This window comes from Cebus imitator, unplaced genomic scaffold, assembly GCF_001604975.1.
Source record: "Cebus imitator isolate Cc_AM_T3 unplaced genomic scaffold, Cebus_imitator-1.0 Scaffold89, whole genome shotgun sequence".
Lineage (NCBI taxonomy): Eukaryota > Metazoa > Chordata > Mammalia > Primates > Cebidae > Cebus > Cebus imitator.
In genome coordinates this window covers 111,086-127,217 of record NW_016107404.1, presented here as the reverse complement: position 1 = coordinate 127,217, position 16,132 = coordinate 111,086, and the positions used below count along the sequence as shown (strand labels likewise).

At 54.2% G+C, this 16,132-nt stretch overlaps 1 protein-coding gene across 11 annotated transcripts in view; it reads right to left on the bottom strand.

Annotated features, from left to right (window-relative positions):
- TNS1 (tensin 1) overlaps positions 1 to 16,132 on the bottom strand; it is a 214,550-nt gene that overhangs the window by 135,571 nt on the left and 62,847 nt on the right. For 2 of the 11 annotated variants that reach the window (XM_017534932.2, XM_017534933.2), the window contains exon 1: positions 9,240 to 9,451. The exons of the other annotated variants lie outside the window; for them this stretch is intronic. The gene's annotated coding sequence lies outside the window, so the exon portion shown is untranslated. Of the gene's footprint in view, positions 1 to 9,239; positions 9,452 to 16,132 lie in introns of those variants that run through there. 11 annotated transcript variants of the gene reach the window in all.

The window sequence follows — 16,132 nt, the reverse complement described above, 5'->3', positions numbered from 1 at the left end:
CTCACTTCACTGGCTCCAATCCTGCCAAGTGTACCCCCACCTGAGTCACTGGGACAGAGACAGGAGATTCTGGCCAGCCTAACCCTGACAGCTGCTGCCCTCTGCTCTGTTCCAAGAAACCAAGCTGACTGGAGGAGTGGTCACTGGGCAAAGAACGTTCCAATCCCAGCACTGGAAGGACCTCCCCAGCATTTCAGCTGGCATTCCAGCAGATGCCTGAAGAGCCAACAGGATCCCACCTCCATGCTAGACAGCTCTGCCAAAGGCCCCAAGAGTGGGAGCCTCTCTGTTCAGAAAGATCCATGGACTTGCAGAATTTCAGCACTGCTGAAAAGAAAGAACACCCCTAACTCGAACTTCTCCTTTCACAAGTGAGGAAAACAAAGTCCAAAAAGTGAAAGCAATTTGCCTAAAGTCACACAGAGCTGCCCTTCTTAAATCTAGTGCCAAGAGGGACTAGCAGGCCACCTGACACCCCTGCCACGGGTCCTTCTGCGGCACTACACAGACCCCTCTCTCTGTCCCAAGTCAGGGCAGGCCCCTAAAGTTGACTATCTCTCCCTCCTGTTGCAAAGCAGCACTGAAGATGGGAGATCCGAAGGCACGGTGAGGAGAGGGAGGAAGGAGTTGCAGCCAGACAGTGATTACTGGGGAGGAATCACTTTCTAACATTGAAGGGGCATCAGACTCCAGGCCACCTACTCAGAGCCGTCTGCCCAGGAGGCGGGGAAATGGACTGCAGGCCCTCTGGAGGTTCTGGAGCTAAAGGGCCAGGCCCTCTGGCAGGAGATGATGGGAGGAATTCTTAAGGTCCCAGCTGGGAACTTGGGAGAGTCCTGGCCTCCTCTCCAATCACCTCTCCTCCCCCAGCCCCCACCCCCCACCCTGGCTCACCCCTGCTCTCCCAGGGCTCCAGCCTGGAATCCAGGCCTGACCACTGCCTCTGCTCCCACGCTCGGCTCAGCTCAGCCAGCCACAGCAGAGGCAGCCACATGTGTGGTGGTGGAGGCAGTTCGTGAGCCACTGATGAATTCCTTCTAAGCCTCCAGCGGAGCCTCATCTATCTCTGTGCTCTCCCCTCCCGCTCTGGGCAGTTGCACTCATCCCAGCCAAGAAAGAAACCCCTGCCACCAGTGCCCCCTCCCCCTGCAACAATAACAGTAATAACAATAACAAAAACAGCAACAACCATCATCAAGCTTTATGCCGCTGAGCCTGCGTGCCAGATCCAGTTCTGTTTGTTCCCTGCACTTCACAGATGAGCAAAGGGAAGCACTGGCCTGTCAGGTGAGTTGTTCGTGGTCACACAGCCTGCAAGAGGTGGGGTCAGGATTCACATGCAGACCATGCAGCTGCAGAGTCTGTGAACTTGACCCCCACATCACACTGCTTCATGAGAGGTAGTTGCTCTAGGAAATAAATGCTGCTGAAATCCCCTCTCCTTCATCAACACACAGTCCCTGAGCATCTGGGACATGCCAGGCACCTGGCCTTTGAGACACTCAACATTCTATCTACCTCTGGACAGGCAGACCCTCTCTGCACTCACCAGGCCACGTAGAGCCAGGCTGGGCATGGCTGCCTCCAAGCAAACAGGCTCCTCCACCCTGACTAGGGTACATGGCTGTTCATTCATTCATTCATTCAACAAACAGTGAGGGCCTACTGTGTTCCAGGTCAGATGGTAAAGGAGGCCCCCAAAAAGATCCTCTCAGTGCCTTAAAAATATGAGCTGCCTCTGGTCTACCCTCACTCCTGCCTGCTGCAGTTCATCCAACCCAGGGCTGTGTATGAAGTCTTGCCAAAGATGGCCCTGTCCTAGACTGAAAGATCTCCCAGGAAGGAGATTTCAGGGCCTCCTTGGCCTCCCCATCCAGGAGGGGAGGATGGTATGCTGGAAGGAAGCCCAGAGGGATCAGGAGATGAAGAGACTTGGGAGAGGATTTCCCAGCCCCAGGGCTGAGGAATTTGAACATAGGATTCCAGGAACCCAGGCCCTGGCTTGAGGCCTGTCCCTAGGACTCCCTGCCCACTACAGACGCCACCGTGGCCCAAATGCCCTTCTTAAATCACAGTCTCATCATGTCTTCCCTACATAAAACTCCCTGCCACTCCCCTCTTTAACCTGGCTCAGAATATCCCCACCCCTCGGGCCGCAAGCAGCCCTTCCAGGCTCTCCTCAAAGCCATCCTTTCCCACACATGCCATTTTAAGCTGCCATATACTGTGGGTTTGCTCCCTGCCAGGCCCTGGGCTGAGAACTGTACAGATAGCCTCATTTCACATCCACGCGAGCACTGTAAGATTGGAAATACGAACCCCACTTTACAGATGCAGTCACTAAGGCTCAAACCAATGTAGCAGAGCTGGGAGGGGACCCACGCTTGTTATTGCTTCTTATTCTTACCTGCACGCAACTGGGCCTCTGTGCATGCCTTCCTGTGGCTGAAGAAGTCTTTGCCCCTTTTCTTCCCTGCAAAACTCCTTCCCAAGCTTCAAAATCCATCTCAAACGGCACCCCTTCTCCGAAGCCTCCCCGACTCTGCCGCTCACGTGAGCTGCCTCCTGCTTGGCGTTCCCGCTGCATTTTGCAGCAACACTCTGTCTACTCCCCTAGTCCCCCGGTCTTTCCAGCCTCATGTCCAGCACCTTGCCTGGCATAGGGTGGATGCCCTCAAAGACTTTTAAAGTGAACAATCCAACAGCCCCGTGTGCCCAGCTGGACTTGCCTGCTGCTGCACAGCCTCCACAGTGGGTCCACCACCACTGGCACTGCCCTGGGCCCAAGGAGCCGACCCCTAGGGCCGGCCCATCTCTGCCAACCCCAATCACAGTCCGAACCCCCCAGCTCATGTCCCTGGGTGGAGGATTCTCCCCATGCAGCCCCCCTTCCTGGCTTGGCGGCCCCTCTCGTTCAACCAGCTCTGCCATTTCTGAGAGTCTCAGCCGGTGATTAGGGCCCTAATCAGCAGGACTTCCTGCCAGCGACTGCCAGAGGTGGGGGTGGGGCGGGGAGGGAAGCAAGGTCAATCCAAGGTGAAGTTCCACAGCCTTGGGACGGGGGGACGCCCAGTGAAGGCCTAGGGGAGATGGACTCACAGACTGCCAACCCCTGCACCTCTCCAGCCCTTCATTTACAGGTGAGGGCACTAAGGCCCAGTGAGAGAAGGGACTCAGGTGGGACTCCCCCAGAGGTGAGGGACAGAGCCAGGCCTAGACTCAGATCTGCCACTTGAGCACTGCTCTTCCACTGCCTGGACAAGATGGACCACAGGGTAGAGCCCCTCTCTTCTGCTTCCCCTGAAGCCCTCTTCCTCACCTCTACCCCCTACCCCAGCACCAAGCGCAGCACTGAACCCACAAACTGCTCCCATACAGGGTGACTGGAGACCAGCTGACTGCCCAGATATGGTCAAGGTCAAGAGGCAAAGGTGAGGCCCACCTCCACATGAGCAATAGCCTAGAAATTGGGCAGAGGTGAGCAGGGGCTGAGGAAGGGAAGCAAGATAGGGCTGGGCTGAGCTCAGGAACGCTCCCCAGCTGTCATCATCATCAACCCAGGCCCATTCTTTCTCCAAAAGAGAGCTTAATGCCTTTTGCAGCTGCAACTGGGAGGGTCAGGGGCCCGGAAATGGAGTTCACCCCCGACCCAGAGCAACCCCAGCCTCCCTGGGTGGGAACCGGGTTGGGTGGAGAATACAGCTTGGCAGGCCTTGAGGGCTGACCCCTGCTAATGAGGAATGTCAGGGGCACCGGAAAGCAGGGGACCCCAGAGAGGGCAGAGGCCTGGGGTGGAGAGGGAGTGTGGCCAGGGGCCCTACCCTTCCACGGGTTCAAAGCTGTCAGCTTATATGGCATGCAGGAAGAGCGGACACGGTCACCCCTACCCACTACCAACAAGGGACTGAACTAAAGCTGCAACTAGAGGAATGCCAGCTAGATCTCAGGGGGACCTAGAGGGCACAAGACACAATAATTTGAAGCAGTTATTTGGGGATCCTACTTCAAAATGTAGATGCCTCCTCTATGGGTGTAGCCCATGGTCCAGGGCAGGCTTCCTTGAGGCCAGGCTAGGTCCTTGCTTGGCCTGGGAGTCTCCGGTTCTGTGACTCTCATCATGGCATGGGATGGGATCCAAGCAGGGGAGCTCCGGCTGGTTTATAATAATGCATCTTGTTTACGGTGATGGCAACATACTCAAGAGTTCTCCATAAACACAGATCTGCATGGGCTCCCTGAACAGACAAGCGCTCCGGACGGCCCCTCAGCTCCCTGCCTGCCCTCTAATCACAGAGAAAGAGAGACGGAGTGAGGGAAGAGAAGATTCTTCTCTGAGGTCTGATGCTAGGACCTCTTAAGGGAAAATAACACCAGCATCTTCTCCACTCTTTGGTCCCATAATTATCTTCATCTTAGAGATGGAACAAGACAAGAGAGAGAGAGAAGAACTCCATCACCACCACCAATAATAATAATAATAATAATTACTAACCTTCATTGAGCATCTATGTGCCAGATACCACCCAAAGTGCTTTAAATAAATTAACTCATTTGATCCTCATAACTACACCTTGAAACAGGTACTATTATCCCATTAAACTGAGGCTCACAGAGGTTCAGTCCCTTGCTGAGACCACACAGCTGGTAAACTGGGTCAGCATGAGTTGAGCCGCAGCAGTCTGGCACCAGACTCACATTCTCTGCCTCAAGACGGACCTCTCAGTCCAAGTCTAACAAACCCTCACCCCTCTGCCCTCCCTTAGTCGGTCATCTGTGTTGAGCAGCACTCTGCCAAGCACAGCAAGGATCACCAGAGAGGTCAGAGGTACAGGCCTGCCCTCAAGGAGCTTGTGATCCAGCCAGAAGACAGGTGAGCAAACAGAAATTTGCAAGGATCACGGAACACTGTGGGGTCCCGTGTTCTCTGCAGGAGGTCTAGGAAGGTCCTTGGGGGAAATGGACCCAGGTCTGGGGCCCCATAGTGGCCAAAATTCCATCCAGTCACTCCTGTGATTCCTCATCCCCATCAGCTCCCCAGGCCCTCACCCTGCTGGGCCAGTCCCTCCTGCCTCCCACACCCAGGGCTGAGCTACAGGCTTCCAGCCCTAAAAAGGCAGGGACTGCAGAAGCCAGACTAGCCCTGGAGGAGGCAGCCCCACGGACTGGCTCAGGCCCACCCACCACCCTTTCAACACGGGCCCCAGCTCCACAGACACAAGCCTCTCCCCTCCAGGGAAGGTGAGATGGGGCAGGTAGGAAGACAGCAAGGCCACCAACCTGGGTAGAGGCTGTACTGGAGCTCTCTAGCCTCCAGCAACCTCCGGGATGGGAAAGAGCTCCAGGTCACTGGAGGGAAGGAAGGAGGGAAGAGCTGGTGTGACCTTGCATAATAGAAGTGGCACCAGGGGATGTGGGCACAGCCTACCAGGCTGGCCACCCTGCCACCCCACCCCCTTGTTCCAGCTCACTTATGCCCATACCTCTGCATGCCTAATAGCCCTAGAAAGCTAAGAGCCATCTGGCCAGGAGCTACTAAGCCAGGGGCCATTGGCAGTTAGTAATGGGGACAAAGTCTAGGCCAGTCTTCCCAAACCCCAGTCTCCGAAAATGACCCTCTCCCTCCATCCACTTCTGATTTGCTTTTTTGGAGGCCAGTAACTGGAAAGGCTTTCCTGCCTGTCTCCCTCTGCCCCCCACCTCCAAACACATCCCTCAACTGGGTCTCAGTTTCCTGGGGTCAAAGAGGCTTTTGGCTCCAGAAATAAGTCAAGAAACCAGAACCACTGGCAGCTGAGAGCCTCTGCCTGTCACCCTATCCCACCCTGGTGCTCCAGGCTCATGGTACACGCAGGCCTCCCGTTCCTTCCCTGCACACCCCTCCCTCCATCACTGAGTCTCTTTCAAACCCCAGGAAAGAGTGTCATAATTAAGCAGCCTCGTGTAGTCCCTGGCTGGAGAAGAGGGACTGAAATTAGACATTGGAAAGGACTTCCCTCTCAGACGAAGCCAAGACTGGGAGGGGGCTCCCCTGGTCAGAGGCAGCAGTTGAGTTGGGTGGTCACAATCTCCTATTGTGTCACCCTCTCTGGTCAGGAGAAAAGGGGGCACAGGCATCCACAGAGGGGCCATGGAGGAGGCTGGCTGGCATAGGAAAGATGGAGTCCAGGGTGGGTTTCAAGCCCACCCGGAAGCACTCACGGGCATTTGCATCATGGGAAGCCCAAACCTGTTTGGTTTGGGGAAAGCTTTGTCCCCAGCCCCCTCTGGTTCTCCTCTCCCTGCCTACCTCAGGGCAAACAGGTTTGGAAAGGCTGGTGAGAGGTGACTCCTCCTCCCCGGCTCGCCCTCCTGAGAGGCCCTTGAGAGCAACTGCCTGGCCTCGCCTTACACCCCTCACCCCATGCCAGTTACACAAACCACTTCAAGCTGCCCAGACAACCCTGCATTATTTACAAAGGTGGAAACTGAGGCTTGAATGAGACCCACGCCTGAGTTTTTTCTGCATCTCAGATCTTGGCACTGCCCTCGGCCTACCATCTCCAGGCTGGCTAGGGAGGCCTGTTTTAGGGAGACCAAACTGGGCAGGGATCAAGAGGCCCAATATCCTATCACCCATCCCCTGGCTCTCGCACACCGGCCCTAAAGGCGCTCAACAGGGACCATCGGCTCTAACTGCAGGGGTTGGGGATGAGGCCTGTGGTGCTTGCTGTCACCCCCACTCCACATTGTGACACAGCCCACCCCAGGCAAGGGGAAGAGTGGGCCAAGAGGAATAGGAAGAACCTCAGAACCTTTGCAGGAAGCAGCTGGGGGTGGGTCTGGTGGGCAGTTGAGCCACGGGCATGAGGGAGGGGCATAGTTGCCAGGGCACAGCATCAGGCTCTCGGTTCCTTACACATTGGCAGGAAGGAGGGGGCTCCTGGAGTGGTCTGTGTCCACACCCTAGGCCAGAGGACACAGCTTCCTGATCGCCCATTCTGGTGTCAGAGAATTCCCCAACTCCAAGAATCCCAGGCCCTCAGCATCCCAAGAGACCATCCAGGTCATCGCCTCTAACCACATCCCAGCCTAGGGATCCTTCCAAGCTGTTGTCCAGCCTCTGTCTAAACTCCCCCGAGAACAAGATACTCTCCACCTTACAAGGAAGCCCATCCTCCTGCTGACCCACCAGGGTTCTTAGGAAGCTCTTCCTTCACCTGAGCCGAGCTTCCACCTCTGAGGCTCTTCTTCCTTCAACCAAACAAAAGTCCTTTCTGGCCCCCCTTGATTCCTGCTCCTATCTGGATAGAAACAGGAGCCCAAGGGTCCTCAAACTCCAAGGCTTCAGCCACAGCCCATCAGAGGCCAGAAGTTGTTCACAAAACAAGAATATCTTCCCTGAACCCATAAGCATCCCACCCCAGCCCCGGTCCGCCTGGCCCCCAGCTTCTCTGTGCTTATGCTTCCGGGACACTGCCACCTCCCTGGGAAATTCTGCACTGGAGCTTTGCGGGAAGTGAAGTGCGAAGAGGCATGGGATGAGGGAAGGGGAAGAAAGTCAGAAAGGCCAAGGCTCAAGGCCAGGCGCCTGCAAGCAGAGGGTCCCAGGTTGCCTCCTCTACCGCCAGGAACCCTCAGCTCCTGATCCTGGTGCTGGCTCCCAGCTCTGGTGGTCAGCAGGACTGGCCGAGACCCTCCCCGGCCTGGACCAGCCCACTCCTCTCCAACCCCCTGCCCTTTATGGGCAGCAGAGTTCAGGCCAACCCCAGGCTGGGTCTCTAGCACTGATCCCATTCAGGGCTCTCCCACCCACTGCTCCATCTCAATCCAGATCCTCCCTCACTCCCACCCACAGCCCTGTGCCAGAGGTGTCAAGGAGGGGGTGCCCCAGCTGTAGCAAGTGCTGAGGTCCAGGGAGAGCTGGAGTGGGGGAGACAGGAGTGGCCACAAGCTGGCAGGGGCAGGTGCATCTTGAGGCCAAGTCTGAGCTACCATGGTCTCCACTCACCATAGGCAGCTTCAGGGGGGGAAGAGGGGATGCTCCCCCAACACCTTCCCCCACTGGTGCCACACTGAAGAGGTGGCTGGGGCTTCCAGAAGAGATGCCCTTGTCTCCAAAGACCCTGGCACCCTAGTTTCCAGGTCCCCCTCGTATTCTCACCCCACAACTGCCTGTCTGCCTGTCTTCTCCCTCCAGCTCCTCCCACCCAGCACCCATCCTGTCCCCTAACCCCATCCTCTCCCCTGCAGGGAGCCCAGCCTGGGAGCACAGCAGGCTTCTCCAGGTCCCCCTCAGCACCCCCACCCAGTTTCCTCTTCTAGAACAGCAGCCAGCCTAAAACATCTGGGCAGGCAGTCCTGGCCCAGGTCCTGGATTGGGGGTTGGGGACAGACACTGAGGTCAGCTCCTTATGGATTCTCCAGCCTGGGAACGGGTGGCAGGCAGGGCATCAGAGTCAGAGGAGGAGAGGAGGGGTGGGGGAAGAGGGAGGAGCAGGGGGAAGGCAGCTGCCCCTGTCTGTTCATTAACCACCTGGATTAGCCATTTATGCCCAGAGGGGTGAGGAAGGAGTAAGGGCTAGTGGTTGGAGAGAGGAGAGGGGGCACTCCTGCCAGGCTGTACCCATGGGCAAGGGAGCAGGGCCCACACTGAGGAGTGGAAATGGGAAAAGTGCTTTGAACCCTACCCTTGCCAGGCCTGCCAGCCTCTCCCTGCAGCCAAGGTCAGACCTCAGGTTGCTAAGTGAGCCCCTAGGAGAAGAAAGGTGCCCTGAGAGCGGCTCAAGTGGTGGCAGGGAAAGAGATGAAGAAGAAAAAAATACAGCCCCGCAATGGGCCGGCAAGTAGCAGAAGAGACCCCCAGGCTTCCTCCTCCCTTGGTCCCTGTGTCCTCCCCACTCCCCCAGCTGGCCTCAGTCCCAAGCAGCCACTGACACCAGCAACTTCCCTAGCAAACAAAACTCCTTCTGACTGGTTGCTCTCTCACAGCAGGGACAGCCGCACCCTAGACATCCCTGCCAGAACCACAGGAACATCTGAAGACAGGGGACTGACAACATTGGCCTCTGAGTGGCTTGCCCAGCCCAGAGACATGGGACCAGGCAGGCTGACCTCATCTTTCCCTAATCTGATCTGTGGTCTTGACAGCATCAGTATCAACAACCCAGCAACCCTAGATGGCTCCATGTCCCCCTACACACAAATACACACACATGCACACTCACACACACGTACACCATCACACATGCACACTCACTCACCTTGCCTGCAGAGGGGCCACTAAGTGAGGTGGGTGTCTGGGCCAAAGGACTCCCAGGAAGGGGGTGGTGGCCAGTGGCGGAGGCAGCAGCTGTGGCTGGCAAGAAGCTGGTTTCCCAGAAGGCAGCGAGTGAGTCTGTGTCCAGGCAGCGAGCGGGGTGCAAGGAGCAGAGCTGGTCCCAGGGCCACTGCTGGGAGCAACTGAGCAGAGGGCTCTGCTAGTCGGGTTCCTTCCCAGGCCAGCCCAGGGGGCGGGCCAGCAGTGCACCGCCTCCTTCCCGGAGTCAGCCAGCAGTGGGCCCCCTCCGCCAGTCAAGGCCTCCTTTAACCCCTGCAGTGCTCTGCTGGCTGCGCTCTAGCCGGGTCTGGCCAGGCTGGGGCAGGGCACAGACACCTGGGGCAGGAGATCGCCAGGGAATGTGGCTGCCCCTCCTTTAGCCACAGGCCCAGCAGCCTCCATGGGGACAGGAGGGGCGGGGCCAGAAGGCTTGGGGGACAGGGGTGGAGAAGGGGGCAGGGAGGGGTCAAGACTCCATGGAAAAGACACAGGTGCAGAGAAACGGCCTGCTGGGTGGGGAAGAATGTTTGCTGAGATGGTGATGGTGATCGTAATGATAATATAGCAACTCTCCGCTTTTCTACAGCATTCTGCTCTATGCTGTTTCCAACTCATTTTGTGACCGGAGGCCAGGAATCTAGCTTCTGAACCTGTTTTTTTCTTAGCTGTCAAATGTGAGATAGCAATCTCTTGCTGTTTTCTCTGGGCTGAGTTAGGACATTTGTGACTGTACATTCAAAAGTCATTTAAGCTGAGCTCCAGTTAATGAAACACATGCTTCAACTCTCTTTGAAATGGATCAAAAAATAAGATGGATTGATGGAAATGTGATAAAGCAAATATATCAAAGTGTTCATTGTAGAGTCTGGGGAGTTTACGATATAATCATGTCAACTTTTCTACACGTGTGAAGCTTTCTATGATAGAAACACTGGGGGAAAGCGACGTGAAGAGTGTAGAGCACCACGTGAGTGATAACAGTGAAGACGAAGGTTGGATTGTTTAGGAAGGAAGGGGAAGTTATTTGCTACACACCTATTGGATGCTGGGCACTAACGACTATTAGATCTCACTTAGTCTTCTAATCACACTGGTCATTATAGCTGAAGAACTTAACCTTGGAGCCCACAGGTGACTTGTGGAAGTCCAAGCAGGACTGTGCAGAGGACCTCACACCTGAATACCTGAATCCAAGCTCCGAACCACTCAGACATCCAGAGGTGAAAAGGCCCTTCCTTCTCTTCCCCATCTGGGCCAGTGGCCTGCATCTCCCAGCCTCAGTTTCTCCAGTGACACAATAAGTTTGCATCAAAAGGTCTTTAAGATCTTTTCCAGTCATAACACACACTAATTGTATTAATTCAGCCAACCCTTCCCCAGGCTTCAGTTTTCCCCAGAAGTATAATGACAGGGGAGTCCCTAAAAGGGGACAAGATTTTGGAGCATGTGGGGCCAGAGCCACAGAGAGATGGCCAGCGCTTTGGAGGTCTGACTCACCCTCAATCAGAGACAATGAAACCCCTGGGGATGGAGGAGAGAAGGACACCTTCTCAGGACCTTATATGGGGAGGGCAGAGATAGAGGCATTGCTCCACTCACCCCCTGCCTCCAGAGCAAGATGACTTCATCCTGTCCTAGCTGGAAACAAGGTCTGGGTTCTGAGTCCCAAATTCCAGCATCCAGAACCCACCAGCCTCAACAGCAGCCTCAATCCGTGAGAGTGCAGATGCTATCCAGAGATGGCAAGGATGGTGAAAGCAGATGGACTATGGGACTAGTCCTCCCTAGCCCTCCGCCCAGCCTCAAACCAAGTCTCACACTCACTGGCCCCAACTCTGGGGCAAAGGTAACTCCAATAACATTATCCTCCTTAACCCCAACCCACCACCACCACTGCAGACTGAGGGTCACTCTGGGGCTTGGGTCAGCTCTGCCCAGGTGAGGGAAGTTAGAGGAACCTGAGTCAGTTTCAGCTCTCTAGAGGTGGATGTGGGAGTGTGCTCTACAATTGCAACCCCTCCCACTAGCAGGTACCCAGAACAGCAGAACGCTCCGTCTTCCCCTTCTTTTCCTTCCAACCCACCTCCATATTATCCCAATTGACATCAAAGGGTCCCAGTTCCCCACTGCCTGCTCCATCCAGTCCAAGCTCTGCAGTGCAACATCCCAGCCTGTCCAACCTTCCCTTCCTCCATTCCCCAACGTTGATGATCAGGCCTTTCTCACACACTATTTCTTTCTCCTCCCTATCAGCATTTAGGGCTCAATTCAGAAGCCATCCTCCCTGGATCCCTCCCCAGCCTCACCACTTGGTGGGCACTGTCGCCGCCTCTGAGCATCTGGGGCTTCTGTGGCTCACTTAACGTCCTGACATGCAGTGGGCCGGGTGCACTTCTGTGGCTCCCATTTTTAGAATGATGAAGGATTTGTTCATCCTTTCCCTTCCCCTTTCCTCTTTTGTTCAGTGCCCAGTACAAGGTTGGCACATAGTAAATTCTAAGTGTGGAATGAATAAATCAATGATGAAGAGATAGATGGATGGATAATCAGTTGATGATTGAATCAAAGGGCATTTTAAAATGCTGAATACGGCACTAGGCTGTACGAAGATAATCATATGAAGACTTTTATATTTGAAGCTGTATAATTGCAGGCAGAAACATGGACTTTGCTAGGACCCAGAAGCCATTCAACTGAAACAAGGACATCCCAGACACATCCCACCAAGGTCTGTGGCAGATTGGCGGGGGAGCTATAGGACCCCTCCTCCAGCCACTCTCAGGAGACTTGGGAAGTTACACTGTCCATCCCCTACTCCAGCATCACCCCTCTTTCCAGCCTGCCTGCTTCACCATCGGGCATAGAACTAGAAACCCAGCAAGTCCCTTGAAACCCTAAGAAGGGAAGTAAACAAGCTAGACGATTTCAAAGAAAAAGAGCGGCCTTCCTCCTTAATTCTAAGAGCTGTCCCATAGCACATCACCTACCCACAGCTCTCCTCAGTGTCAATTCCACCATCTCTCTCTCCCTCTCCCTCTCTCTCTCTCTCTCTCTCTCTCACACACACACACACACACACACACACTCACACACACACACATAGTGAGAACTGCTTTCTGAACAAGCCTACTCTGCTCCCTGGCTCCCTCCTCCCAGCTCTTCCTTCCAAGTCCCTGAGGACCTGGGTTCCCAGGGTTTCCACTCCCCATCCCCAGCCTCCTCCCCACCTCCTTAAGCCAACCCATGCCCCTCTCCTCATCCCTACCTCCCTCCCTCCCACCCCAATGCAGGATTGCACATCTGGTTCCAGTTGTGGTTGGTCCCTTCAGGGGTAGGCCTGGGGGTTTCTCATAAAACTGAATAATACCAGCCTTGGAGCCTGATGGAACTGTGGGGAGGGAGGGCAGGAGGCTGAAGGGGTTGGGGGAGGGAGAAAAGACGACAGCGAGAGGTGAGGAGAGGCAGAACTGAGAAAGGAGACGGCAGTGCCTGGCATCGGGCAGGCGCCCAGTGGATGCCTATGAGCTGCAGACAGAGGCTGCAGAAACAGATGGCAGGACAGCCAGGAGCAGAGAGAATGGGACAAAGAGGGGGTCAGAAACGGAGATCCAGAAGGAGGAAAGAGATGGAGCTGGGGGTGGCGGGACAGAGCCAGGAGCAACAGAGAGGCCATTGAGGAGAGGAGGGAGCAATGAATTGTGTGTGTCAGGGCCAGGTGCTGAGTTAGGCACTTCCACTGGAAGAGGAGGGATGGGACAGAAAAGGGACAAAGGACGCAGAGAAGCAGAGAAGAAAGGCAAGGAGAAAGTCAAGAGAAACATGGGGCAAGGTCCAAGCTTGCTGAATCCAGCTTTCCCTGGCCTCTCAGCCCCAGCCCCACCCAGGGCCCCTCAGTGGCTGGGACAGGGAGCAGAGGTCAACCCAGAGCTGCCTTTATTTGTTCCTTCATTTCACTTTAATCAACATTTAAGCTCCTGCCCTGCACCGAGCTTTCCCCATGTGCACTTCACACAGATGCCCATGAAAACATGGGCGTGGCTATGATTCTCATCTCAGTCTTAAAGATGGGCTCAGAGCAGTTAAACAAAAGCAAAAAGCGACTAATGAAAGAGACAGAATTTGAATCCAGCTCTTCCAACTCAAGGCCATGTCACCATATGACAAAACTAAGAATTCCAGGTCCCGGCATTACCTCTGGAGGGCACCACATCACCCGACTCCCACGCTCAGGGGCCAGACTCTTAGGTTCTCACAGCACTAGGAAAAGTTCCTTGGAGCTACTACGCTAAAAGCTGACAAGACTCCCAGCAGGGAGGAGTCCTTTCCCCAAATCTTCCTGTGATGGGTAGGAGGCGTCAGTCTCTAGAGTAGTTTCTGGAGCCACCTCCTCTAGTACCCTGGTCCTCACTCTCTTCTCCCCCTCCATCACAGAGAAGGCAGGGACACATGCCCAAGTCCCAAGGGGAGAAGCCACGGGGGCAGAGCTCTGCTTCCTTCCCAAGATGCCCTGGGGCAGAGGCTATTCTGGGTCTCTTAATCCTGCTAGACCCAACGCACCCCGCAGGGAGCCAGGCCCTGGAGGCCACTCTAGGAATGCAAGGTCTGTGCATTTGAGCTGCTCCTTCCCCCTTCTGACCCACCCTGCCCCCTCCCTCCCACAGCTAGGGATGAGTTCAAGCTATCTCCCAGGGTGCTTTCATCTCAGGATCACCCCTAGTGAGCCCCCTCACTTCAGAGCTGACCCCAGAAGCCACGTTCAACGCTGATTCCCTGAAGCCCCCCACCCTTGCCCTTCCTTCCTGATCTCAGGTCTTCTTCTCTGTATCATCCTTAAAACTCAGACCAGAAGGAGGCAGCAGTAGGGGCTCCCTTGCTCACCACTGCATCCTCTAGGACATCTCATTGGCATGTATTTGCATCCTCTCTCAAAGAGCAGAAATGTGCACACCACCAGGCCCTTTGCTGCACACCACCTCCCCACCACCTCCCCTCCCCTCTTACAGGGAGAAATGCTGGGCTTTCCACATTCCAGCTTCCTACTCAGATTTGTACCATAGTCTCAGGGCAGAGGATGGAAAGGAAAGGGGAGTCGGGGGAAACAGCCACCAACAGCTTATCCCCAAGGCACACACTGGCAGCCCCTCCCTCCTCTCACCCTGCCTGTTTCTAGCCAGAAGACGCACTTGGGTTCAGCACCAAGAGCCTCAGACTGGGATTCAGGGCCTCAGGTTCCAGCCCGACTCAGCCACCAATGCTCTTGGTGACCCGAGGAAAGTCTCAGTCGCCTCTTAGCTTCAATCCCCTCATATGATGGCCTTAAGTTCCCTTGGAGATGCCCGGAAACATGTTTCTAGGTGAAATTTGCTCCTTGGCAGAAAGTACCACACCACAAACCCCTTGTCTCCCCTGAGAAGCACAGTTTTAAAGCAGGAAGGACCCCGAGGCTCTAGCTGCCTCCAGGGCAGGGTTTCCCTTGGGCCTATCCCTGCAAAGACCACTGGCATCAGCCTGGATTCCTTCAGGGAGCCCTCCCTGCCATAGCATCACACCCACCATCCCAAACCCATTGTTTTGAGGCTTCTAGGCTGGAGAATTGGGGAATCCCCAGACCTAGACTATCTGTATCTCAGGAAGGTGTTGGCAGGATCCCTGATGAAATTCCTGAAGACAAGAGAGAAAGCCGAGTAGATTCCTGGCCAGCAAGCAGAGGGGTGTTGATGAATAGATCAGTGTCAACTTCCTGACTTGCCAAAGGGCTCTGTCCTCTGCCCTGGCTTGTTCAACATACTTATCAGTAACTTAGGTTACAACCTAGAAGGGAGGCTTACCAAGCACACCAAGGAACCAAAAAAAAAGCACGAGGAAAAGCTAAGATGCTAAAGTGAACTGAAATGCTAAGCTGACTTTATAAATGAGCCAGGATTAGCAAGGGAACACTTTTCTTGGGGTAATGTCCACAACAAGGGTTCCAGTCATAAAAAACCTGAACTGATAATAGTTCTTACAACAAAAGGTCTACAATTTATTGAAAACAGAAATTCAGTTTAGCTAACAGTAGGATATGCTTGCCGCGAAAAGGCACAGGCACTTTTGGTTGTATTAATGGAGGTATAGTGCCTAGATGAAAGGAGATAAGAATTCTACTTGACTTCACCAGATGCCACCAGAAATGTCAGGTTCTCTTCTGTACCAAATAAGCCAAAGAGCATCCAGAGGAGGACAGCAGTAGATACTCAATAAATATTTGTTGAAGATTGGGAAAAAATTTTTGCAGTTTACCCATCTGACAAAGGGCTGATATCCAGAATTTACAAAGAACTAAAACAGATTTACAAGAAAAAAACTAACAAGCCCATTCAAAAGTGGGCAAAGGAGATGAACAGACACTTTACAAAAGAAGACATACATGAGGCCAACAAACATATGAAAAAATGCTCATCATCACTGGTCATTAGAGAAATGCAAAACAAAACTACATTGAGATACCATCTCACGCCAGTTAGAATGGCGATCATTAAAAAATCTGGAGACAACAGATGCTGGAGAGGATGTGGAGAAATAGGAACACTTTTACACTGTTGGTGGGAGTGTAAATTAGTTCAACCATTATGGAAGACAGTGTGGCGATTCCTCAAGGACATAGAAATAGAAATTCCATTTGACCCAACAATCCCATTACTGGGTATATATCCAAAGGATTACAAATCGTTCTACTATAAGGACACGTGCACACGAACGTTCATTGCAGCACTGTTTACAATAGAAAAGACCTGGAACCAACCCAAATGCCCAACGACGATAGACTGGATAGGGAAAATGTGGCACATATACACCATG